Source organism: Dama dama, chromosome 13 (genome assembly GCF_033118175.1).
Source record: "Dama dama isolate Ldn47 chromosome 13, ASM3311817v1, whole genome shotgun sequence".
NCBI lineage: Eukaryota > Metazoa > Chordata > Mammalia > Artiodactyla > Cervidae > Dama > Dama dama.
Genome location: NC_083693.1, coordinates 3,380,451 through 3,406,716, shown reverse-complemented (window position 1 = coordinate 3,406,716; position 26,266 = coordinate 3,380,451).

The window sequence follows — 26,266 nt, the reverse complement described above, 5'->3', positions numbered from 1 at the left end:
CTTCGTCTTGGGAGATGCAAGATGAGCCTGCATTCAATTCACTGCAGGGATATCCGGTCTTACTTCGAGTCAGAGCATCTCGGTGTCCATTCCACTAGATGCCACAAACTCAGGGTCCCTCTCACATACCTGTAGCTGACAGAAGCCTCCTCTTGAGGGGCTTGTGGAAAGCTCGTATTCCTCTTGAGTTGAAGCCAGGGACTAAGCTCTCATCTCGAGTTGATTTGGGGTCCACGGAGCCCTTTCGTGTTGGTCCAGTGACCTCAGGATCCCTCTAGACTTGAAACAGTGATCTTGGGTTTTCTCTGGAGTGCCATCAAGGAAATCAAGGCTCCTTTCACGTTTGATGTCGAACACGGAATTGCTCTGCATGCAGTGCAGGGGAATCGGGCCTCAACTCGCGGCGAGGGGTAAATCTCATGGTATTTTTCAGTTGTGGCCGGAACCTGGGATATATTCTCGAGTTACGACAGGGAGGGCCCTTCCAGACACGTGTTTGTTGAGCGACGTCAGGACTCCTGCCTAGGTGCGAGGGACACCTCGGGATTCTCCTCGAGTCTTGCCATGGCAATGGGGACGCGTCTCCACGTGAGGCGGGAGACCCAGGGTCCCTTTTCACGTGCCACAGGAATCCTGGGACTCCTATCCATTTTCAAGAGGAGTCAGGCATCGTCTCCTTTGGAAGCATTGATCTCCTCGGACCTCTCGAGTTTTCAAAGGATGTGAGGCCTCCGCTCGCGATGAGGCGGAGAATTAGGTCTTTCTCTGTGGTCTCCACAGGGGATTCAGACATCCCTTCGTCTTGGGAGATGCAAGATGAGCCTGCATTCAATTCACTGCAGGGATATCCGGTCTTACTTCGAGTCAGAGCATCTCGTTGTCCATTCCACTTGATGCCACAAACTCAGGGTCCCTCTCACATACCTGTAGCTGAGAGAAGCCTCCTCTTGAGGGGCTTTGGAAAGTTCGTATTCCTCTTGAGTTGAAGCCAGGGACTAAGCTCTCATCTCGAGTTGATTTGGGGTCCACGGAGCCCTTTCGTGTTGGTCCAGTGACCTCAGGATCAATCTAGACTTGAAACAGTGATCTTGGGTTTTCTCTGGAGTGCCATCAAGGAAATCAAGGCTCCTTTCACGTTTGATGTCGAACACGGAATTGCTCTGCATGCAGTGCAGGGGAATCGGGCCTCAACTCGCGGCGAGGGGTAAATCTCATGGTATTTTTCAGTTGTGGCCGGAACCTTGGATATATTCTCGAGTTACGACAGGGAGGGCCCTTCCAGACACGTGTTTGTTGAGCGACGTCAGGACTCCTGCCTAGGTGCGAGGGACACCTCGGGATTCTCCTCGAGTCTTGCCATGGCAATGGGGACGCGTCTCCACGTGAGGCGGGAGACCCAGGGTCCCTTTTCACGTGCCACAGGAATCCTGGGACTCCTATCCATTTTCAAGAGGAGTCAGGCATCGTCTCCTTTGGAAGCATTGATCTCCAGGGACCTCTCGAGTTTTCAAAGGATGTGAGGCCTCCGTTCGCGATGAGGCGGAGAACTCGGTCTTTCTCTGTGGTCTCCACAGGGGATTCACACATCCCTTCGTCTTGGGAGATGCAAGACGAGCCTGCATTCAATTCACTGCAGGCATATCCGGCCTTACTTCGAGTCAGAGCATCTCGGTGTCCATTCCACTTGAGGCCACAAACTCAGGGTCCCTCAAATATACCTGTAGCTGAGAGAAGCCTCCTCTTCAGGTGCTTGTGGAAAGTTGGTATTCCTCTTGAGTCAAAGCCAGGGACTAAGCTCTCATCTCGAGTTGATTTGGGGTCCACGGAACCCTTTCTTGTTGCTCCAGTGACCTCAGGATCCCTCTAGACTTGAGACAGTGATCTTGGGTTTTCTCTGGAGTGCCATCAAGGAAATCAAGGCTCCTTTCTTTTTTGATGTGGAATACGGAATTGCTCTGCATGCAGGGCTTGGGAATCGGGCCTCATCTCGCGGCGAGGGGGAAGTCTCATGGTTTTTCTCGAGTTGCGGCCAGAACCTGGGGTATATTCTCGAGTTACGACGGGGAGGGCCCTTCAGACACGTGTTTGTTCAGTGACGTCAGGACTCCTGCCTAGGTGCGAGGGACACCTCGGGATTCTCCTCGAGTCTTGGCATGGCAATTGGGACGCCTCTCCACGTGAGGCGGGAGACCCAGTGTCCCTTTCCACGTGCCACAGGGATCCTGGGACTCCTATCCATTTTCAAGAGGAGTCAGGCATCGTTTCCTTTGGAAGCATTGATCTCCGCGGACCTCTCGAGTTTTCAAAGGATGTGAGGCCTCCGCTCGCGATGACGCGGAGAATTAGGTCTTTCTCTGTGGTCTCCACAGGGGATTCAGACATTCCTTCGCCTTGGGAGATGCAAGACGAGCCTGCATTCAATTCACTGCAGGGATATCCGGCCTTACATCGAGTCAGAGCATCTCGGTGTCCATTCCATTTGAGGCCACAAACTCAGGGGCCCTCTCACATACCTGTAGCTGAGAGAAGCCTCCTCTTGAGGTGCTTGTGGAAAGTTGGTATTCTTCTTGAGTCGAAGCCAGGGACTAAACTCTCATCTCGAGTTGATTTCGGGTCCACAGAGCCCTCTCGTGTTGCTACAGTGACCTCAGGATCCCTCTAGACTTGAAACAGTGATCTTGGGTTTTCTCTGGAGTGCCATCAAGGAAATCAAGGCTCCTTTCACGTTTGATGTCGAACACGGAATTGCTCTGCATGCAGTGCATGGGAATCGGGCCTCAACTCGCGGCGAGGCGTAAATCTCATGGTTTTGTTCAGTTGCGGCCGGAACCTGGGATATATTTTCGAGTTACGACGGGGAGGGCCCTTCCAGACACGTGTTTGTTGAGCGACGTCAGGACTCCTGCCTAGGTGCGAGGGACACCTCGGGATTCTCCTCGAGTCTTGGCATGGCATTTTGGACACGTCTCCACGTGAGGCCGGAGACCCAGGGTCCCTTTTCACGTGCCACAGGGATCCTGGGACTCCTATCCATTTTCAAGAGGAAATCAGGCATCGTCTCCTTTGGAAGCATTGATCTCCTCGGACCTCTCGAGTTTTCAAAGGATGTGAGGCCTCCGGTCACGATGAGGCGGAGGACTAGGTCTTTCTCTTTGGTCTCCACAGGGGATTCAGACATCCCTCCTTCTTGGGAGATGCAAGACGAGCCTGCATTCAATTCGCTGCAGGGATATCCGGCCTTACTTCGAGTCAGAGCATCTCGGTGTCCATTGCACTTGAGGCCACACATTCAGGGTTCCTCTCACATACCTGTAGCTGAGAGAAACTTCCTCTTGAGGTGCTTGTGGAAAGTTGGTATTCCTCTTGAGTCAAAGCCAGGGACTAAGCTCTCATCTCGAGTTGATTTGGGGTCCTTGGAGCCCTTTCGTGTTGCTCCAGTGACCTCAGGATCACTCTAGACTTGAGACACTGATCTTGGGTTTTCTCTGGAGTGCCATCAAGGAAATCTAGGCTCCTTTCATTTTTGATATGGAATACGGAATTGCTCTGCACGCAGGGCAGGGGAATCGGGCCTCATCTCGCGGCGAGGGGGAAGTCTCATGGTTTTTCTCGAGTTGCGGCCGGAACCTGGGGTATATTACAGAGTTACGACGGGGAGGTGACTTCCAGACACGTGTTTGTTCAGCGACGTCAGGACTCCTGCCTAGGTTCGAGGGACACCTCGGGATTCTCCTCGAGTCTGGCATCGCAATTGGGACGTGTCTCCACGTGAGGCGGGAGACCCAGGTTCCCTTTCCAAGTGCCACAGTGATCCTGGGACTCCTATCCATTTTTAAGAAAAGTCAGGCATCGTCTCCTTTAGAAGCATTGATCTCTTCAGACCTCTCGAGTTTTCAAAGGATGTGAGGCCTCCGGTCGCGATGAGGTGGAGGAGTAGGTCTTTCTCTGTGGTCTCCACAGGGGATTCAGACAACCCTTCGTCTTGGGAGATGCAAGACGAGCCTGCATTCAATTCACTGCAGGGATATCCGGCCTTACTTCGAGTCAGAGCATCTCGGTGTCCATTCCACTTGAGGCCACAAACTCAGGGTCCCTCTCACATACCTGTAGCTGAGAGAAGCCTCCTCTTGAGTTGCTTGTGGAAAGTTGGTATTCCTCTTGTGTCGAAGCCAGGGACTAAGCTCTCATCTCGAGTTGATTTGGGGTCCATTCAGCCCTTTCATGTTGCTCCAGTGACCTCAGGATCTTTCTAGACTTGAGACAGTGATCTGGGGTTTTCTCTGGAGTGCCATCAAGGAAATCAAGGCTACTTTCACGTTTGATGTGGAAAACGGAATTGCTCTGCATGCAGTGCAGGGGAATCGGGCTTCAACTCGCGGCGAGGGGGAAATCTCATGGTTTTTCTCGAGTTGCGGCCGGAACCTGGGGTATATTCTCGAGTTACAACGGGGAGGGCCCTTCCAGACACGTGTTTGTTCAGCGACGTCAGGACTCCTGCCTAGGTGCGAGGGACACCTCGGGATTCTCCTCGAGTCTTGGCATGGCAATTGGGACGCGTCTCCACGTGAGGCGGGAGATCCAGTGTCCCTTTCCACGTGCCACAGGGATCCTGGGACTCCTATCCATTTTCAAGAGGAGTCAGGCATCGTCTCCTTTGGAAGCATTGATCTCCGCAGACCTCTCGAGTTTTCAAAGGATGTGAGGCCTCTGGTCGCGATGAGGCGGAGAACTCGGGCTTTCTCTGTGGTCTCACCAGCGGATTCAGACATCCCTTCGTCTTGGGAGATGCAAGATGAGCCTGCATTCAATTCACTGCAGGGATATCCGGCCTTACTTCGAGTCAGAGCATCTCGGTGTCCATTCCACTTGAGGCCACAAACTCAGGGGCCTTCTCACATACCTGTAGCTGAGAGAAGCCTCCTCTTGAGGTGCTTGTGGAAAGTTGGTATTCCTCTTGAGTCGAAGCCAGGGACTAAGCTCTCATCTCGAGTTGATTTGGGGTCCACGAAGCCATTTCATGTTGCTCCAGTGACCTCAGGATCCCTCTAGACTTGAGACAGTGATCTTGGGTTTTCTCTGGAGTGCCATCAAGGAAATCAAGGCTCCTTTCACGTTTGATGAGGAACACGGAATTGCTCTGCATGCAGTGCAGGGGAATCGGGCCTCAACTCGCGGCGAGGGGGAAATCTCATGGTTTTTCTCGAGTTGCGGCCGGAACCTGGGGTATATTCTCGAGTTACGACGGGGAGGGCCCTTCCAGACACGTGTTTGTTCAGCGACGTCAGGATTCCTGCCTAGGTGCGAGGGACACCTCGGGATTCTCCTCGAGTCTTGGCATGGCAATTGGGATGCGTCTCCACGTGAGGCGGGAGACCCAGGTTCCCTTTCCAGGTGCCACAGGGATCCTGGGACTCCTATCCATTTTCAAGAGGAGTCAGGCATCATCTCCTTTGGAAGCATTGATCTCCGCGGACCTCTCGAGTTTTCAAAGGATGTGAGGCCTCCGGGCGCGATGAGGCGGAGAACTCGGTCTTTCTCTGTGGTCTCACCAGCGGATTCAGACATCCCTTCGTCTTGGGAGATGCAAGATGAGCCTGCATTCAATTCACTGCAGGGATATCCGGCCTTACTTCGAGTCAGAGCATCTCGGTGTCCATTCCACTTGAGGCCACAAACTCAGGGTCCCTCTCACATACCTGTAGCTGAGAGAAGCCTCCTCTTGAGGTGCTTGTGGAAAGTTGGTATTCCTCTTGAGTCGAAGCCAGGGACTAAGCTCTCATCTCGAGTTGATTTGGGGTCCACGGAGCCCTTTCTTGTTGCTCCAGTGACCACAGGATCCCTCTAGACTTGAGACAGTGATCTTGGGTTTTCTCTGGAGTGCCATCAAGGAAATCAAGGCTCCTTTCTTTTTTGATGTGGAATACGGAATTCCTCTGCACGCAGGGCAGGGGAATCGTGCCTCATCTCGCGGCGAGGGGGAAGTCTCATGGTTTTTCTCAAGTTGCGGCCGGAACTTGGGGTATATTCTCGAGTTACGACGGGGAGGGCCCTTCCAGACACGTGTTTGTTCAGCGACGTCAGGACTCCTGCCTAGGTGCGAGGGACACCTCGGGATTCTCCTCGAGTCTTGGCATGGCAATTGGGCCGCGTCTCCACATGTGGCGGGAGACCCAGTGTCCCTTTCCACGTGCCACAGTAATCCTGGGACTCCTATCCATTTTCAAGAGGAGTCAGGCATCGTCTCCTTTGGAAGCATTGATCTCTGCAGACCTCTCGAGTTTTCAAAGGATGTGAGGCCTCCGGTCACGATGAGGCGGAGGACTAGGTCTTTCTCTGTGGTCTCCACAGGGGATTCAGACATCCCTTCGTCTTGGGAGATGCACGACGAGCCTGCATTCAATTCACTGCAGGGATATCCGGCCTTACCTCGAGTCAGAGCATCTCGGTGTCCATTGCATTTGAGGCCACAAATTCAGGGTTCCTCTCACATACCTGTAGCTGAGAGAAGCTTCCTCTTGAGGTGCTTGTGCAAAGTTGGTATTCCTCTTGAGTCTAAGCCAGGGACTAAGCTCTCATCTCGAGTTGATTTGGGGTCCTTGGAGCCCTTTCGTGTTGCTCCAGTGACCTCAGGATCCCTCTAGACTTGAGACACTGATCTTGGGTTTTCTCTGGAGTGCCATCAAGGAAATCAAGGCTCCTTTCACGTTTGATGTGGAAAACGGGATTGCTCTGCATGCAGTGCAGGGGAATCGCGCCTCATGTCGCGTCGAGGGGGAAGTCTCATGGTTTTTCTCGAGTTGCGTCCCGAACCTGGGGTATATTCTCGAGTTACGACGGGGAGGGCCCTTCCAGACACGTGTTTGTTCAGCGACGTCAGGACTCCTGCCTAGGTGCGACGGACACCTCGGGATTCTCCTCGAGTCTTGGCATAGCAATTGGGACGCGTCTCCACGTGAGGCGGGATACCCAGTGTCCCTTTCCACGTGCCACAGGGATCCTGGGACTGCTATCCATTTTCAAGAGGAGTCAGGCATCGTCTCCTTTGGAAGCATTGATCTCCGCAGACCTCTCGAGTTTTCAAAGGATGTGAGGCCTCTGGTCGCGATGAGGCGGAGAACTCGGTCTTTCTCTGTGGTCTCCACAGGGGATTCAGACATCCCTTCTTGGGAGATGCAAGACGAGCCTGCATTCAATTCACTGCAGGGATATCCGGCCTTACTTCGAGTCAGAGCATCTCGGTGTCCTTTCCACTTGAGGCCACACACTCGGGGTCCCTCAAATATACCTGTAGCTGAGAGAAGCCTCCTCTTGAGGTGCTTGTGGAAAGTTGGTATTCCTCTTGAGTCGAAGCCAGGGACTAAGCTCTCATCTCGAGTTGATTTGGGGTCCACGGAGCCATTTCATGTTGCTCCAGTGACCTCAGGATCCCTCTAGATTTGAGACAGTGATCTTGGGTTTTCTCTGGAGTGCCATCAAGGAAATCAAGGCTCCTTTCACGTTTGATGTGGAAAACGGAATTGCTCTGCATGCAGTTCAGGGGAATCGGGTCTCAACTCGCGGCGAGGGGGAAATCTCATGGTTTTTCTCGAGTTGCGGCCGGAACCTGGGGTATATACTCGAGTTACGATGGGGAGGGCCCTTCCAGACACGTGTTTGTTCAGCGACGTCAGGACTCCTGCCTAGGTGCGAGGGACACCTCGGGATTCTCCTCGAGTCTTGGCATGGCAATTGGGACGCGTCTCCACGTGAGGCGGGAGACCCAGGTTCCCTTTCCAGGTGCCACAGGGATCCTGGGACTCCTATCCATTTTCAAGAGGAGTCAGGCATCGTCTCCTTTGGAAGCATTGATCTCCTCGGACCTCTCGAGTTTTCAAAGGATGTGAGGCCTCCGCTCGCGATGAGGCGGAGAATTAGGTCTTTCTCTGTGGTCTCCACAGGGGATTCAGACATCCCTTCGTCTTGGGAGATGCAAGATGAGCCTGCATTCAATTCACTGCAGGGATATCCGGTCTTACTTCGAGTCAGAGCATCTCGGTGTCCATTCCACTTGATGCCACAAACTCAGGGTCCCTCTCACATACCTGTAGCTGAGAGAAGCCTCCTCTTGAGGGGCTTGTGGAAAGTTCGTATTCCTCTTGAGTTGAAGCCAGGGACTAAGCTCTCATCTCGAGTTGATTTGGGGTCCACGGAGCCCTTTCGTGTTGGTCCAGTGACCTCAGGATCCCTCTAGACTTGAAACAGTGATCTTGGGTTTTCTCTGGAGTGCCATCAAGGAAATCAAGGCTCCTTTCACGTTTGATGTCGAACACGGAATTGCTCTGCATGCAGTGCAGGGGAATCGGGCCTCAACTCGCGGCGAGGGGTAAATCTCATGGTATTTTTCAGTTGTGGCCGGAACCTGGGATATATTCTCGAGTTACGACAGGGAGGGCCCTTCCAGACACGTGTTTGTTGAGCGACGTCAGGACTCCTGCCTAGGTGCGAGGGACACCTCGGGATTCTCCTCGAGTCTTGCCATGGCAATGGGGACGCGTCTCCACGTGAGGCGGGAGACCCAGGGTCCCTTTTCACGTGCCACAGGAATCCTGGGACTCCTATCCATTTTCAAGAGGAGTCAGGCATCGTCTCCTTTGGAAGCATTGATCTCCTCGGACCTCTCGAGTTTTCAAAGGATGTGAGGCCTCCGCTCGCGATGAGGCGGAGAATTAGGTCTTTCTCTGTGGTCTCCACAGGGGATTCAGACATCCCTTCGTCTTGGGAGATGCAAGATGAGCCTGCATTCAATTCACTGCAGGGATATCCGGTCTTACTTCGAGTCAGAGCATCTCGGTGTCCATTCCACTTGATGCCACAAACTCAGGGTCCCTCTCACATACCTGTAGCTGAGAGAAGCCTCCTCTTGAGGGGCTTGTGGAAAGTTCGTATTCCTCTTGAGTTGAAGCCAGGGACTAAGCTCTCATCTCGAGTTGATTTGGGGTCCACGGAGCCCTTTCGTGTTGGTCCAGTGACCTCAGGATCCCTCTAGCCTTGAAACAGTGATCTTGGGTTTTCTCTGGAGTGTCATCAAGGAAATCAAGGCTCCTTTCACGTTTGATGTCGAACACGGAATTGCTCTGCATGCAGTGCAGGGGAATCGGGCCTCAACTCGCGGCGAGGGGTAAATCTCATGGTTTTTCAGTTGTGGCCGGAACCTTGGATATATTCTCGAGTTACGACAGGGAGGGCCCTTCCAGACACGTGTTTGTTGAGCGACGTCAGGACTCCTGCCTAGGTGCGAGGGACACCTCGGGATTCTCCTCGAGTCTTGCCATGGCAATGGGGACGCGTCTCCACGTGAGGCGGGAGACCCAGGGTCCCTTTTCACGTGCCACAGGAATCCTGGGACTCCTATCCATTTTCAAGAGGAGTCAGGCATCGTCTCCTTTGGAAGCATTGATCTCCAGGGACCTCTCGAGTTTTCAAAGGATGTGAGGCCTCCGTTCGCGATGAGGCGGAGAACTCGGTCTTTCTCTGTGGTCTCCACAGGGGATTCACACATCCCTTCGTCTTGGGAGATGCAAGACGAGCCTGCATTCAATTCACTGCAGGCATATCCGGCCTTACTTCGAGTCAGAGCATCTCGGTGTCCATTCCACTTGAGGCCACAAACTCAGGGTCCCTCAAATATACCTGTAGCTGAGAGAAGCCTCCTCTTCAGGTGCTTGTGGAAAGTTGGTATTCCTCTTGAGTCAAAGCCAGGGACTAAGCTCTCATCTCGAGTTGATTTGGGGTCCACGGAACCCTTTCTTGTTGCTCCAGTGACCTCAGGATCCCTCTAGACTTGAGACAGTGATCTTGGGTTTTCTCTGGAGTGCCATCAAGGAAATCAAGGCTCCTTTCTTTTTTGATGTGGAATACGGAATTGCTCTGCATGCAGGGCTTGGGAATCGGGCCTCATCTCGCGGCGAGGGGGAAGTCTCATGGTTTTTCTCGAGTTGCGGCCAGAACCTGGGGTATATTCTCGAGTTACGACGGGGAGGGCCCTTCAGACACGTGTTTGTTCAGTGACGTCAGGACTCCTGCCTAGGTGCGAGGGACACCTCGGGATTCTCCTCGAGTCTTGGAATGGCAATTGGGACGCCTCTCCACGTGAGGCGGGAGACCCAGTGTCCCTTTCCACGTGCCACAGGGATCCTGGGACTCCTATCCATTTTCAAGAGGAGTCAGGCATCGTTTCCTTTGGAAGCATTGATCTCTGCGGACCTCTCGAGTTTTCAAAGGATGTGAGGCCTCCGCTCGCGATGACGCGGAGAATTAGGTCTTTCTCTGTGGTCTCCACAGGGGATTCAGACATTCCTTCGCCTTGGGAGATGCAAGACGAGCCTGCATTCAATTCACTGCAGGGATATCCGGCCTTACATCGAGTCAGAGCATCTCGGTGTCCATTCCATTTGAGGCCACAAACTCAGGGGCCCTCTCACATACCTGTAGCTGAGAGAAGCCTCCTCTTGAGGTGCTTGTGGAAAGTTGGTATTCTTCTTGAGTCGAAGCCAGGGACTAAACTCTCATCTCGAGTTGATTTCGGGTGCACAGAGCCCTCTCGTGTTGCTACAGTGACCTCAGGATCCCTCTAGACTTGAAACAGTGATCTTGGGTTTTCTCTGGAGTGCCATCAAGGAAATCAAGGCTCCTTTCACGTTTGATGTCGAACACGGAATTGCTCTGCATGCAGTGCATGGGAATCGGGCCTCAACTCGCGGCGAGGGGTAAATCTCATGGTTTTGTTCAGTTGCGGCCGGAACCAGGGATATATTTTCGAGTTACGACGGGGAGGGCCCTTCCAGACACGTGTTTGTTGAGCGACGTCAGGACTCCTGCCTAGGTGCGAGGGAAACCTCGGGATTCTCCTCGAGTCTTGGCATGGCATTTTGGACACGTCTCCACGTGAGGCGGGAGACCCAGGGTCCCTTTTCACGTGCCACAGGGATCCTGGGACTCCTATCCATTTTCAAGAGGAAATCAGGCATCGTCTCCTTTGGAAGCATTGATCTCCTCGGACCTCTCGAGTTTTCAAAGGATGTGAGGCCTCCGGTCGCGATGAGGCGGAGAACTCGGTCTTTCTCTGTGGTCTCCCCAGCGGATTCAGACAACCCTTCGTCTTGGGAGATGCAAGATGAGCCTACATTCAATTCACTGCAGGGATATCCGGCCTTACTTCGAGTCAGAGCATCTCGGTGTCCATTCCACTTGAGGCAACAAACTCAGGGTCCCTCTCACATACCTGTAGCTGAGAGAAGCCTCCTCTTGAGGTGCTTGTGGAAAGTTCGTATTCCTCTTGAGTCGAAGCAAGGGACTAAGCTCTCATCTCGAGTTGATTTGGGGTCCATGGAGCCCTTTGGTGTTGCTCCAGTGACCTCAGGATCCCTCTAGACTTGAGACACTGATCTTGGGTTTTCTCTGGAGTGCCATCAAGGAAATCAAGGCTCCTTTCACGTTTGATGTGGAACACGGAATTGCTCTGCACACAGGGCAGGGGAAATGGGCCTCATCCCGCGGCGAGGGGGAAGTCTCATGGTTTTTCTCGAGTTGCGGCCGGAACCTGGGGTATATTCTCGAGTTACGACGGGGAGGGCCCTTCCAGACACGTGTTTGTTCAGCGACGTCAGGACTCCTGCCTAGGTGCGAGGGACAACTCGGGATTCTCCTCGAGTTTTGGCATGGCAATTGAGATGCGTCTCCACGTGAGGCGGGAGACCCAGTGTCCCTTTCCACGTGCCACAGATATCCTGGGCCTCCTATCCATTTTCAAGAGGAGTCAGGCATCGTCTCCTTTGGAAGCATTGATCTCCGCGGACCTCTCGAGTTTTCAAAGGATGTGAGGCCTCCGGTCGCGATGAGGCGGAGAACTAGGTCTTTCTCTGTGGTCTCCACAGGGGATTCAGACATTCCTTCGTCTTGGGAGATGCGAGACGAGCCTGCATTTAATTCACTGCAGGGATATCCGGCCTTACTGCGAGTCAGAGCATCTCGGTGTCCATTCCACTTGAGGACACAATCTCAGGGTCCCTCTCACATACCTGTAGCTGAGAGAAGCCTCCTCTTGAGGTGCTTGTGGAAAGTTGGTATGCCTGTTGAGTCGGAGCCATGGACTAAGCTCTCATCTCGAGTTGATTGGGGGTTCACGGAGCTCTTTCGTGTTGCTCCAGTGACCTCAGGATCTAGACTTGAGACAGTGATCTTGGGTTTGCTCTGGAGTGCCATCAAGGAAATCAAGGCTCCTTTCACGTTCGATGTGGAACACGGAATTGCTCAGCACGCAGTGCAGGGGATTCGGGCCTCATCTCGCGGCGAGGGGGAATTTCATGGTTTGTCTCGAGTTGCGGACAGAACCTGGGGTATATTCTTGAGTTACGACGGGGAGGGCCCTTCAAGACACGTGTTTGTTCAGCGACGTCAGGACTCCTGCCTAGGTGCGAGGGACACCTCGGGATTATCCTCGATTCTTGGCATATCAATTGGGACGCGTCTCCACGTGAGGCGGGAGACGCAGGGTCCCTTTCGAAGTGCCACAGGGATCCTGGGACTCCTATCCATTTTGAAGAGGAGTCAGGCATGGTCTCCTTTGGAAGCATTGATCTCCGCTGACCTCTCGAGTTTTCAAAGGATGTGAGGCCTCCGGTCGCGATGAGGCAGAGAACTAGGTCTTTCTCTGTGGTCTACACAGGGTATTCAGACATCCCTTCGTCTTGGGAGATGCAAGACGAGCCTGCATTCAATTCACTGCAGGGATATCCGGCCTTACTTCGAGTCAGAGCATCTCGGTGTCCATTCCACTTGAGGCCACAACCTCAGGGTCCCTCTCACTTTCCTGTAGCTGAGAGAAGCCTCCTCTTGAGGTGCTTGTGGAAAGTTGGTATTCCTCTTGAGTCGAAGCCAGGGACTCAGCTCTCATCTCGAGTTGATTTGGAGTCCACGGAGCCCTTTCGTGTTGCTCCAGTGACCTCAGGATCCCTCTAGACTTGAGACAGTGATCTTGGGTTTTGTCTGGAGTGCCATCAAGGAAATCAAGGCTCCTTTCACGTTTGATGTGGAACACGGAATTGCTCTGCATGCAGTGCAGGGGAATCGGGCCTCAACTCGCGGCGAGGGGGAAATCTCATGGTTTTTCTCTAGTTGCGGCCGGAACCTTGGGTATATTCTCGAGTTACGATGGGGAGGGCCCTTCCAGACACGTGTTTGTTCAGCGACGTCAGGACTCCTGCCTAGGTGCGAGGGACACCTCGGGATTCTCCTCGAGTCTTGGCATGGCAATTGGGACGCGTCTCCACGTGAGGCGGGAGACCCAGGGCCCCTTCCCACGTGCCACAGGGATCCTGGGACTCCTATCCATTTTCAAGAGGAGTCAGGCATCCTCTCCTTTGGAAGCATTGATCTCCGCGGACCTCTTGAGTTTTCAAAGGATGTGAGGCCTCCGGTCGCAATGAGGCGGAGAACTAGGTCTTTCTCTGTGGTCTCCACAGGGGATTCAGACATCCCTTCGTCTTGGGAGATGGAAGACGAGCCTGCATTCAATTCACTGCAGGGATATCCGGCCTTACTTTGAGTCAGAGCATCTCGGTGTACATTCCACTTGAGGCCACAACCTCAGGGTCCTTCTCACATACCTGTGGCTGAGAGAACCCTCCTCTTGAGGTGCTTGTGGAAAGTTGGTATTCCTCTTGAGTCGAAGCCAGGTACTAAGCTCTCATGTCGAGTTGATTTGGGGTCCACGGAGCCCTTTCGTGTTGCTCCAGTGACCTCAGGATCCCTCTAGACTTGAGACAGTGATCCTGGGTTTTCTCTGGAGTGCCATCAAGGAATTCAAGGCTCCTTTCAGGTTGGATGTGGAACACGGAATTGCTCTGCACGCAGTCCAGGGGAATCGGGCCTCATCTCGCGGCGAAGGGGAAGTCTCCTGGTTTTTCTCGAGTTGCGGCCGGAACCTGGGGTATATTCTCGAGTTACGACGGGGAGGGCCCTTCCAGACACGTGTTTGTTCAGCGACGTCAGGACTCCTGCCTAGGTGCGAGGGACACCTCGGGATTCTCCTCGAGTCTTGGCATGGCAATTGGGAGGCGTCTCCACGTGAGGCGGGAGACCCAGGGTCCCTTTCCACGTGCCACAGGGATCCTGGGACTCCAATCCATTTTCAAGAGGAGTCAGGCATCGTCTCCTTTGGAAGCATTGATCTCCGCGGACCTCTCGAGTTTTCAAAGGATGTGAGGCCTCCGGTCGCGATGAGGCGGAGAACTAGGTCTTTCTCTGTGGTCTCCACAGGGGATTCAGACATCCCTTCGTCTTGGGAGATGCTCGACGAGCCTGCATTTAATTCACTGCAGGGATATCCGGACTTACTGCGAGTCAGAGCATCTCGGTGTCCATTCCACTTGAGGACACAATCTCAGGGTCCCTCTCACATACCTGTAGCTGAGAGAAGCCTCCTCTTGAGGTGCTTGTGGAAAGTTGGTAAGCCTCTTGAGTCGAAGCCATGGACTAAGCTCTCATCTCTAGTTGATTGGGGGTTCACGGAGCCCTTTCGTGTTGCTCCAGTGACCTCAGGATCTAGACTTGAAACAGTGATCTTGGGTTTGCTCTGGAGTGCCATCAAGGAAATCAAAGCTCCTTTCACGTTTGATGTGGAACACGGAATTGCTCAGCACGCAGTGCAGGGGATTCAGGCCTCATCTCGCGGCGAGGGGGAATTTCATGGTTTGTCTCGAGTTGCGGACAGAACCTGTGGTATATTCTTGAGTTACGACGGGGAGGGCCCTTCCAGACACGTGTTTGTTCAGCGATGTCAGGACTCCTGCCTAGGTGCGAGGGACACCTCGGGATTCTCCTCGATTCTTGGCATGGCAATTGGGACGCGTCTCCACGTGAGGCGGGAGACCCAGGGTCCCTTTCCACGTGCCACAGGGATCCTGGGACTCCTATCCATTTTGAAGAGGAGTCAGGCATGGTCTCCTTTGGAAGCATTGATCTCCGCTGACCTCTCGAGTTTTCAAAGGATGTGAGGCCTCCGGTCGCGATGAGGCAGAGAACTAGGTCTTTCTCTGTGGTCTACACAGGGGATTCAGACATCCCTTCGTCTTGGGAGATGCAAGACGAGCCTGCATTCAATTCACTGCAGGGATATCCGGCCTTACTTCGAGTCAGAGCATCTCGGTGTCCATTCCACTTGAGGCCACAACCTCAGGGTCCCTCTCACTTTCCTGTAGCTGAGAGAAGCCTCCTCTTGAGGTGCTTGTGGAAAGTTGGTATTCCTCTTGAGTCGAAGCCAGGCACTAAGCTCTCATCTCGAGTTGATTTGGGGTCCACGGAGCCCTTTCGTGTTGCTCCAGTGACCTCAGGATCCCTCTAGACTTGAGACAGTGATCTTGGGTTTTCTCTGGAGTGCCATCAAGGATATCAAGGCTCCTTTCACGTTTGATGTGGAACACGGAATAGCTCTGCATGCAGTGCAGGGGAATCGGGCCTCAACTCGCGGCGAGGGGGAAATCTCATGGTTTTTCTCTAGTTGCGGCCGGAACCTTGGGTATATTCTCGAGTTACGATGGGGAGGGCCCTTCCAGACACGTGTTTGTTCAGCGACGTCAGGACTCCTGCCTAGGTGCGAGGGACACCTCGGGATTCTCCTCGAGTCTTGGCATGGCAATTGGGACGCGTCTCCACGTGAGGCGGGAGACCCAGGGTCCCTTCCCACGTGCCACAGGGATCCTGGGACTCCTATCCATTTTCAAGAGGAGTCAGGCATCGTCTCCTTTGGAAGCATTGATCTCCGCGGACCTCTTGAGTTTTCAAAGGATGTGAGGCCTCCGGTCGCAATGAGGCGGTGAACTAGGTCTTTCTCTGTGGTCTCCAAAGGGGATTCAGACATCCCTTCGTCTTGGGAGATGCAAGACGAGCCTGCATTCAATTCACTGCAGGGATATCTGGCCTTACTACGAGTCAGAGCATCTCGGTGTCCATTCCACTTGAGGCTACAAACTCAGGGTCCTTCTCACATACCTGTGGCTGAGAGAAGCCTCCTCTTGAGGTGCTTGTGGAAAGTTGGTATTCCTCTTGAGTCGAAGCCAGGTACTAAGCTCTCATCTCGAGTTGATTTGGGGTCCACGGAGCCCTTTCGTGTTGCTCCAGTGACCTCAGGATCCCTCTAGACTTGAGACAGTGATCCTGGGTTTTCTCTGGAGTGCCATCAAGGAAATCAAGGCTTCTTTCAGGTTGGATGTGGAACACGGAATTGCTCTGCACGCAGTCCAGGGGAATCGGGCCTCATCTCGCGGGGAAGGGGAAGTCTCATGGTTTTTCTCGAGTTGCGGCAGGAACCTGGGGTATATTCTCGAGTTACGATGGGGAGGGCCCTTCCAGACACGTGTTTGTTCAGCGACGTCAGGACTCCTGCCTAGGTGCGAGGGACACCTCGGGATTCTCCTCGAGTCTTGGCATGGCAATTGGGACGCGTCTCCACATGAGGCGGGAGACCCAGGGTCCCTTTCCACGTGCCACAGATATCCTGGGACTCTTATCCATTTTCAAGAGGAGTCAGGCATCGTCTCCTTCGGAGGTATTGATCTCAGCGGACGTCTGGAGTTTTCAAAGGATATGAGGCCTCCGGTCGCGAGGAGGCGGAGGACTAGGTCTTTCTCTGTGGTCTCCACAGGGGATTCAGACAACCCTTCGTCTTGGGAGATTCAAGACGAGCCTGCATTCAATTCACTGCAGGGATATCCGGCCTTACTTCGAGTCAGAGCATCTCGGTGTCCATTCCACTTGAGGCCACAAACTCAGGGTCCCTCTCACATACCTGTAGCTGAGAGAAGCCTCCTCTTGAGGTGCTTGTGGAAAGTTGGCATTCCTCTTGAGTCGAAGCCAGGGACTAAGCTCTCATCTCGAGTTGATTTGTGGTCCACGGAGCCCTTTCGTGTTGCTACAGTGACCTCAGGATCCGTCTACACTTGAGACAGTGATCTTGGGTTTTCCCTGGAGTGCCATCAAGGAAATCAAGGCTCCTTTCATGTTTGATGTGGAACACGGAATTGCTCTGCACGCAGTCCAGGGGAATCGGGCCTCATGTCGCGGCGAGGGGGAAGTCTCATGGTTTTTCTCGAGTTGCAGCCGGAACCTGGGGTATATTCTCGAGTTACGACGGGGAGGGCCCTTCCAGACACGTGTTTGTTCAGCGATGTCAGGACTCCTGCCTAGGAGCGAGGGACACCTCGGGATTCTCCTCGAGTCTTGGCATGGCAATTGGGACGCGTCTCCACGTGAGGCGGGAGACCCAGGGTCCCTTCCCACGTGCCACAGGGATCCTGGGACTCCTATCCATTTTCTTGAGGATTCAGGCATCGTCTCCTTTGGAAGCATTGATCTCCGCGGACCTCTCGGGTTTTCAAAGGATGTGAGGCCTCCGCTCGCGATGAGGCGGAGAATTAGGTTTTTCTCTGTGGTCTCCACAGGGGATTCAGACATCCCTTCGTCTTGGGAGATGCAAGACGAGCCTGCATTCAATTCACTGCAGGGATATCCGGCCTTACTTCGAGTCAGAGCATCTCGGTGTCCATTCCACTTGAGGCCACAAACTCAGGGTCCCTCTCACATACCTGTAGCTGAGAGAAGCCTCCTCTTGAGGTGCTTGTGGAAAGTTGGTATTCCTCTTGAGTCGAAGCCAGGGACTAAGCTCTCATCTCGAGTTGATTTGGGGTCCACGGAGCCCTTTCGTGTTCTTCCAGTGACCTCAGGATCCCTCTAGGCTTGAGACAGTGATCTTGGGTTTTCTCTGGAGTGCCATCAAGGAAATCAAGGCTCCTTTCACGTTTGATGTGGAACACGGAATTGCTCTGCACGCAGTGCAGGGGAATCGGGCCTCATCTCGCGGCGGGGGGGAATTTCATGGTTTGTCTCGAGTTGGGAAAGAACCTGGGGTATATTCTCGAGTTACGACGGGGAGGGCCCTTCCAGACACGTGTTTGTTCAGCGACGTCAGGACTCCTGCCTAGGTGCGAGGGACACCTCAGGATTCTCCTCGACTCTTGGCATGGCAATTGGGACGCGTCTCCACGTGAGGTGGGAGACCCAGGGTCCCTTTCCACGTGCCACAGGCATCCTGGGACTCCTATCGTTTTTCAAGAGGAGTCAGGCATCGTCTCCTTTGGAAGCATTGATCTCCGCGGACCTCTCGAGTTTTCAAAGATGGGAGGCCTCAGGTCACAATGAGGAGGAGAACTAGGTATTTCTCTGTGGTCTCCACAGGGGATTCAGACATCCCTTCGTCTTGGGAGATGCAAGACGAGCCTGCACTCAATTCACTGCACGGATATCCGGCCTTACTTCGAGTTAGAGCATCTCGGTGTCCATTCCACTTGAGGCCACAAACTCAGGGTCCCTCTCACATACCTGTAGCTGAGAGAAGCCTCGTCTTGATGTGCTTGTGGAAACTTGGTATTCCTCTTGACTCGAAGCCAGGGACTAAGCTCTCATCTCGAGTTGATTTGGGGTCCACGGAGCCCTTTCGTGGTGCTCCAGTGACCTCAGGATCCCTCTAGACTTGAGACAGTGATCTTGGGTTTTCTCTGGAGTGCCATCAAGGAAATCAAGGCTCCTTTCACGTTTGATGTGGAACACGGAATTGCTCTTCACGCACTGCAGGGGAATCGGGCCTCATCTCGGGGCGAGGGGGAAGTCTCATGGTTGTTCTCGAGTTGCGGCCGGAACCTGCGGTATATTCTCGATTTTGACGGGGAGGGTCTTTCCAGACACGTGTTTGTTCAGCGACTTCAGGACCCCTGCCTAGGTGCGAGGGACAACTCGGGATTCTCCTCTAGTCTTGGCATGGCAATTGGGACGCGTCTCCACATGAGGCGGGAGACCCAGGGTCCCTTTCCACGTGCCACAGATATCCTGGGACTCCTATCCATTTTCAAGAGGAGTCAGGCATCGTCTCCTTCGGAAGTATTGATCTCAGCGGACCTCTCGAGTTTTCAAAGGATATGAGGCCTCCGGTCGCGAGGAGGCGGAGGACTAGTTCTTTCTCTGTGGTCTCCACAGGGGATTCAGACAACCCTTCGTCTTGGGAGATGCAAGACGAGCCTGCATTCAATTCACTGCAGGGATATCCGGCCTTACTTCGAGTCAGAGCATCTCGGTGTCCATTCCACTTGAGGCCACAAACTCAGGGTCCCTCTCACATACCTGTAGCTGAGAGAAGCCTCCTCTTGAGGTGCTTGTGGAAAGTTGGCATTCCTCTTGAGTCGAAGCCAGGGACTAAGCTCTCATCTCGAGTTGATTTGTGGTCCACGGAGCCCTTTCGTGTTGCTACAGTGACCTCAGGATCCGTCTAGACTTGAGACAGTGTCTTGGGTTTTCCCTGGAGTGCCATCAAGGAAATCAAGGCTCCTTTCATGTTTGATGTGGAACACGGAATTGCTCTGCACGCATTCCAGGGGAATCGGGCCTCATGTCGCGGCGAGGGGGAAGTCTCATGGTTTTTCTCGAGTTGCAGCCGGAACCTGGGGTATATTCTCGAGTTATGACGGGGAGGGCCCTTCCAGACACGTGTTTGTTCAGCGACGTCAGGACTCCTGCCTAGGATCGAGGGACACGTCGGGATTCTACTCGAGTCTTGGCATGGCAATTGGGATGCGTCTCCACGTGAGGCGGGAGACCCAGGGTCCCTTTCCACGTGCCACAGGGATCCTGGGACTCCTATCCATTTTCAAGAGGAGTCAGGCATCGTCTCCTTTGGAAGCATTTATCTCCGCGGACCTCTGGAAATTTCAAAGGATGTGAGGCCTACGGTCGCGATGAGGCGGAGAACTAGGTCTTTCTCTGTGGTCTCCACAGGGGATTCAGACATCCCTTCATCTTGCGAGATGCAAGACAAGCCTGCATTCAATTCATTGCAGGGATATTCGGCCTTACTTCGAGTCAGAGCATCTCTGTGTCCATTCCACTTGAGGCCAAAAATTCAGGGTCCCTCTCACATACCTGTAGCTGAGAGAAGCCTCCTCTTGAGGTGCTTGTGGAAAGTTGGTATTCCTCTTGAGTCGAAGCCAGCGACGAAGCTCTCATCTCGAGATGATATGGGGTCCATGGAGCCCTTTCGTCTTGCTCCAGTAACCTCAAGATCCCTCTAGACTTGAGACAGTGATCTTCGGTTTTCTCTGCAGCGCCATGAAGGAAATCAAGGCTCCTTTCACGTGTGATGTGGAACACGGAATTTCTCTGCACGCAGTGCAGGGGAATCGGGCCTCATCTCGCGGCGAGCGGGAAGTCTCAGGGTTTTTCTCGAGTTGCGGCCGGAACCTGGGCTATATTCTCGAGTTACGGCGGGGAGGGCCCTTCCAGACACCTGTTTGTTCAGCAACGTCAGGACTCGGGCCTAGGTGCGAGGGACACCTCGGGATTCTCCTCGAGCCTTTGCATGGCAATTTGGACGCGTCTCCACGTGAGGCGGGAGATCCAGGGTCTCTTTCCACGGGCCAGAGTGATCCTGGGACTCCTATCCATTTTCAAGAGGAGTCAGGCATCGTCTCCTTTGGAAGCATTGATCTCCGAGGACCTCTTGAGTTTTCAAAGGATGTGAGGTCTCCGGTCGCTGTGTGGCGAGAACTAGGTCTTTCTCTGTGGTCTCCACAGGGGATTCAGACATCCCTTCGTCTTGGGAGAGTCAAGAAGAGCCTGCACTCAATTCACTGCATGGATATCCTGCCTTACTTTGAATGAGAGCATCTCGGTGTCCATTCCACTTGAGGCCACAAACACAGGGTCCCTCTCACATACCTGTAGCTGAGAGAACCCTCCTCTTGAGGTGCTTGGGGAAAGTTGGTATTCCACTTGAGTCGAAGCCAGGGACTAAGCTCTCATCTCGAGTTGATTTGGGGTCCACGGAGACCTTTCGTGTTGCTACAGTCACCTGAGGATCCCTCTAGACTTGAGACAGTGATCTTGGGTTTTCTCTGGAGTGCCATCAAGGAAATCAAGGCTCCTTTCACGTTTGATGTGGAACACGGAATTGCTCTGCACGCAGTGCAGGGGATTCGGGCCTCATCTCGCGGCGAGGGGGAAGTCTCATGGTTTTTCTCGAGTTGCGGCCGGAACCTGGGGTATATTCTCGATTTACGATGGGGAGGGCCCTTCCAGACACGTGTTTGTTCGGCGACGTCAGGACTCCTGCCTAGGTGCGAGGGACACCTCGGGATTCTGCTCGAGTCTTGGCATGGCAATTGGGACGCGTCTCCACGTGAGGCGGGAGACCCAGGGTCCCTTTCCACGTGCCACAGGGATCCTATGACTCCTATCCATTTTCAAGAGGAGTCAGGCATCGTCTCCTTTGGAAGCATTGATCTACGCGGACCTCTCGAGTTTTCAAAGGATATGAGGCCTCCGCTCGCGGTGATGCGGAGAATTATGTCTTTCCCTGTGGCTTCCACAGGGGATTCAGACATCCCTTCGTCTTGGGAGATGCAAGACGAGCCTGCATTCAATTCACTGGAGGGATATCCGGCCTTCCTTCGAGTCAGAGCATCTCGGTGTCCATTCCGCTTGAGTCCACAAACTCAGGGTCCCTCTCACATACCTGTAGCTGAGAGAAGCCTCCTCTTGAGGTGCTTGTGGAAATTTGGCATTTCTCTTGAGTCGAAGCCAGGGGCTAAGCTCTCATCTCGAGTTGATTTGGGGTCCACGGAGCCCTTTCTTGTTGCTAGAGTGACCTCAGGATCCCTCTAGACTTGAGACAGTGATCTTGGGTTTTCTCTTGAATGCCATCAAGGAAATCAAGGCTCCTTTCACGTTTGATGTGGAACACGGAATTCCTCTGCATGCAGTGCAGGGGAATCGGGCCTCAACTCGCGGCTAGGTGGAAATCTCATGGTTTTTCTCGATTTGCGGCCGGAACCTGGGGTATATTCTCGAGTTACGACGGGGAGGGCCCTTCCAGACACGTGTTTGCTCAGCGACGTCAGGACTCCTACCTAGTTGCGAGGGACACCTCGGGATTCTCCTCGAGTCTTGGCATGGCAATTGGGACGCGTCTCCATGTGAGGCGGGAGACCCAGGGTCACTTTCCACGTGCCACAGGGATCCTGGGACTCCTATCCATTTTCAGGAGGAGTCAGGCATCGTCTCCTTTGGAAGCATTTATCTCCGCAGACCTCTCGAATTTTCAAAGGATGTGAGGCCTCCGGTCGCGATGAGGCGGAGACCTAGGTCTTTCTCTGTGGTCTCCACAGGGGATTCAGACATCCCTTCGTCTTGGGAGATGCAAGTCGAGCCTGCATTCAATTCACTGCAGGGATATCCGGCCTTACTTCGAGTCAGAGCATCTCGGTGTCCATTCCACTTGAAGCCACAAACTCAGGGTCCCTCTCACATACCTGTAGCTGAGAGAAGCCTCCTCTTGAGGTGCTTGTGGAAAGTTGGTATTCCTCTTGAGTCGAAGCCAGGGACTAAGCTCTCATCTCGAGTTGATTTGGGGTCCACGGAGCCCTTTCCTGTTGCTCCAGTGACCTCAGGTTCCCTCTAGACTTGAGACAGTGATCTTGGGTTTTGTCTGGAGTGCCATCAAGGAAATCAAGGCTCCTTTCACGTTTGATGTGGAACAGGGAATTGCTCTGCACGCAGTGCAGGGGAATCGGGCCTCATCTCGCGGCGAGGGGGAAGTCTCGTGATTTTTCTCGAGTTGCGGCCGGAACCTGGGGTATATTCTCGACTTACGACGGGGAGGGCTCTTCCAGACACGTGTTTGTTCAGCGACGTCAGGACTTCTGCCTAGGTGCGAGGGACACCTCGGGATTCTCCTCGAGTTTTGGCATGGCTATTGGGATGCGTCTCCACGTGAGGCGGCAGACCCAGGGTCCCTTTCCACATGCCACAGGGATCCTGGGACTCCTATCCATTTTCAAGAGGAGTCAGGCATCGTCTCCTTCGGAAGTATTGATCTCAGCGGACCTCTCGAGTTTTCAAAGGATATGAGGCCTCCGGTCGCGAGGAGGCGGAGGACTAGTTCTTTCTCTGTGGTCTCCACAGGGGATTCAGACAACCCTTCGTCTTGGGAGATGCAAGACGAGCCTGCATTCAATTCACTGCAGGGATATCCGGCCTTACTTCGAGTCAGAGCATCTCGGTGTCCATTCCACTTGAGGCAACAAACTCAGTGTCCCTCTCACATACCTGTAGCTGAGAGAAGCCTCCTCTTGAAGTGCTTGTGGAAAGTTGGTATTCCTCTTGTGTCGAAGCCAGGGACTAAGCTCTCATCTCGAGTTGATTTGGGGTCCACGGAGCCCTTTCGTGTTGCTCCAGTGACCTCAGGATCCCTCTAGATTTGAGACAGTGATCTTGGGTTTTCTCTGGAGTGCCATCAAGGAAATCAAGGCTCCTTTCACTTTTGATGTCGAACACGGAATTGCTCTGCATGCAGTGCAGGGTATTCGGGTCTCATCTCGCGGCGAGGGGGAAGTCTCATGGTTTTTCTCGAGTTGCGGCCGGAACCTGGGGTATATTCTCGAGTTACGACGGGGAGGGCCCTTCCAGACACGTGTTTGTTCAGCGACGTCAGGACTCGGGCCTAGGTGCGAGGGACACCTCGGGATTCTCCTCGAGTCTTGGCATGGCAATTGCGAGGCGTCTCCACGTGAAAGGGAGACCCAGGGTCCCTTTCCCCGTGCCACAGGGATCCTGGGACTCCTATCCATTTTCAAGAGGAGTCAGGCATCCTCTCCTTTGGAAGCATTGATCTCCGCGGACCTCTCGAGTTTTCAAAGGATGTGAGTCCTCCGCTCACGATGTGGCGAGAACTAGGTCTTTCTCTGAGGTATCCTCAGGGGATTCAAACATCCTTTCATCTTGGGAGATGCAAGACGAGCCTGCATTCAATTCACTGCAGGGATATCGGGCCTTACTTCGAGTCACAGCGTCTCGGTGTCCATTCCACTTGAGGCCACAAATTCAGGGTCCGTCTCACATACCTGTAGCTGAGAGAAGCCTCCTCTTGAGGTGCTTGTGGAAAGTTGGTATTCCCCTTGAGTCGAAGCCAGGGACTAAGCTCTCATCTCGAGTTGATTTGGGGTCCACGGAGCCCTTTCTTGTTGCTACAGTGACCTCAGGATCCCTCTAGACTTTAGACAGTGATCTTGGGTTTTGTATGGAGTGCCATCAAGGAAATCAAGGCTCCTTTCACGTTTGATGTGGAACACGGAATTGCTCTGCACGCAGTGCAGAGGAATCGGGCCTCATCTCGCGGCGAGTGGGAAGTCTCATGGTTGTTCTCGAGTTGCGGCCGGAACCTGTGGTATATTCTCGATTTACGACGGGGAGGGTCTTTCCAGACACGTGTTTGTTCAGCGACCTCAGGACGCCTGCCTAGGGGCGAGGGACACCTCGGGATTCTCCTCGAGTCTTGGCATGGCAATTGGGACGCGTCTCCACGTGAGGCGGGAGACCCAGGGTCCCTTCCCACGTGCCACAGGGATCCTGGGACTCCTATCCATTTTCTTGAGGATTCAGGCATCGTCTCCTTTGGAAGCATTGATCTCCGCGGACCTCTCGGGTTTTCAAAGGATGTGAGGCCTCCGCTCGCGATGAGGCGGAGAATTAGGTTTTTCTCTGTGGTCTCCACAGGGGATTCAGACATCCCTTCGTCTTGGGAGATGCAAGACGAGCCTGCATTCAATTCACTGCAGGGATATCCGGCCTTACTTCGAGTCAGAGCATCTCGGTGTCCATTCCACTTGAGGCCACAAACTCAGGGTCCCTCTCACATACCTGTAGCTGAGAGAAGCCTCCTCTTGAGGTGCTTGTGGAAAGTTGGTATTCCTCTTGAGTCGAAGCCAGGGACTAAGCTCTCATCTCGAGTTGATTTGGGGTCCACGGAGCCCTTTCGTGTTCTTCCAGTGACCTCAGGATCCCTCTAGGCTTGAGACAGTGATCTTGGGTTTTCTCTGGAGTGCCATCAAGGAAATCAAGGCTCCTTTCACGTTTGATGTGGAACACGGAATTGCTCTGCACGCAGTGCAGGGGAATCGGGCCTCATCTCGCGGCGGGGGGGAATTTCATGGTTTGTCTCGAGTTGGGAAAGAACCTGGGGTATATTCTCGAGTTACGACGGGGAGGGCCCTTCCAGACACGTGTTTGTTCAGCGACGTCAGGACTCCTGCCTAGGTGCGAGGGACACCTCAGGATTCTCCTCGACTCTTGGCATGGCAATTGGGACGCGTCTCCACGTGAGGTGGGAGACCCAGGGTCCCTTTCCACGTGCCACAGGCATCCTGGGACTCCTATCGTTTTTCAAGAGGAGTCAGGCATCGTCTCCTTTGGAAGCATTGATCTCCGCGGACCTCTCGAGTTTTCAAAGATGGGAGGCCTCAGGTCACAATGAGGAGGAGAACTAGGTATTTCTCTGTGGTCTCCACAGGGGATTCAGACATCCCTTCGTCTTGGGAGATGCAAGACGAGCCTGCACTCAATTCACTGCACGGATATCCGGCCTTACTTCGAGTTAGAGCATCTCGGTGTCCATTCCACTTGAGGCCACAAACTCAGGGTCCCTCTCACATACCTGTAGCTGAGAGAAGCCTCGTCTTGATGTGCTTGTGGAAACTTGGTATTCCTCTTGACTCGAAGCCAGGGACTAAGCTCTCATCTCGAGTTGATTTGGGGTCCACGGAGCCCTTTCGTGGTGCTCCAGTGACCTCAGGATCCCTCTAGACTTGAGACAGTGATCTTGGGTTTTCTCTGGAGTGCCATCAAGGAAATCAAGGCTCCTTTCACGTTTGATGTGGAACACGGAATTGCTCTGCACGCACTGCAGGGGAATCGGGCCTCATCTCGGGGCGAGGGGGAAGTCTCATGGTTGTTCTCGAGTTGCGGCCGGAACCTGCGGTATATTCTCGATTTTGACGGGGAGGGTCTTTCCAGACACGTGTTTGTTCAGCGACTTCAGGACCCCTGCCTAGGTGCGAGGGACAACTCGGGATTCTCCTCTAGTCTTGGCATGGCAATTGGGACGCGTCTCCACATGAGGCGGGAGACCCAGGGTCCCTTTCCACGTGCCACAGATATCCTGGGACTCCTATCCATTTTCAAGAGGAGTCAGGCATCGTCTCCTTCGGAAGTATTGATCTCAGCGGACCTCTCGAGTTTTCAAAGGATATGAGACCTCCGGTCGCGAGGAGGCGGAGGACTAGTTCTTTCTCTGTGGTCTCCACAGGGGATTCAGACAACCCTTCGTCTTGGGAGATGCAAGACGAGCCTGCAT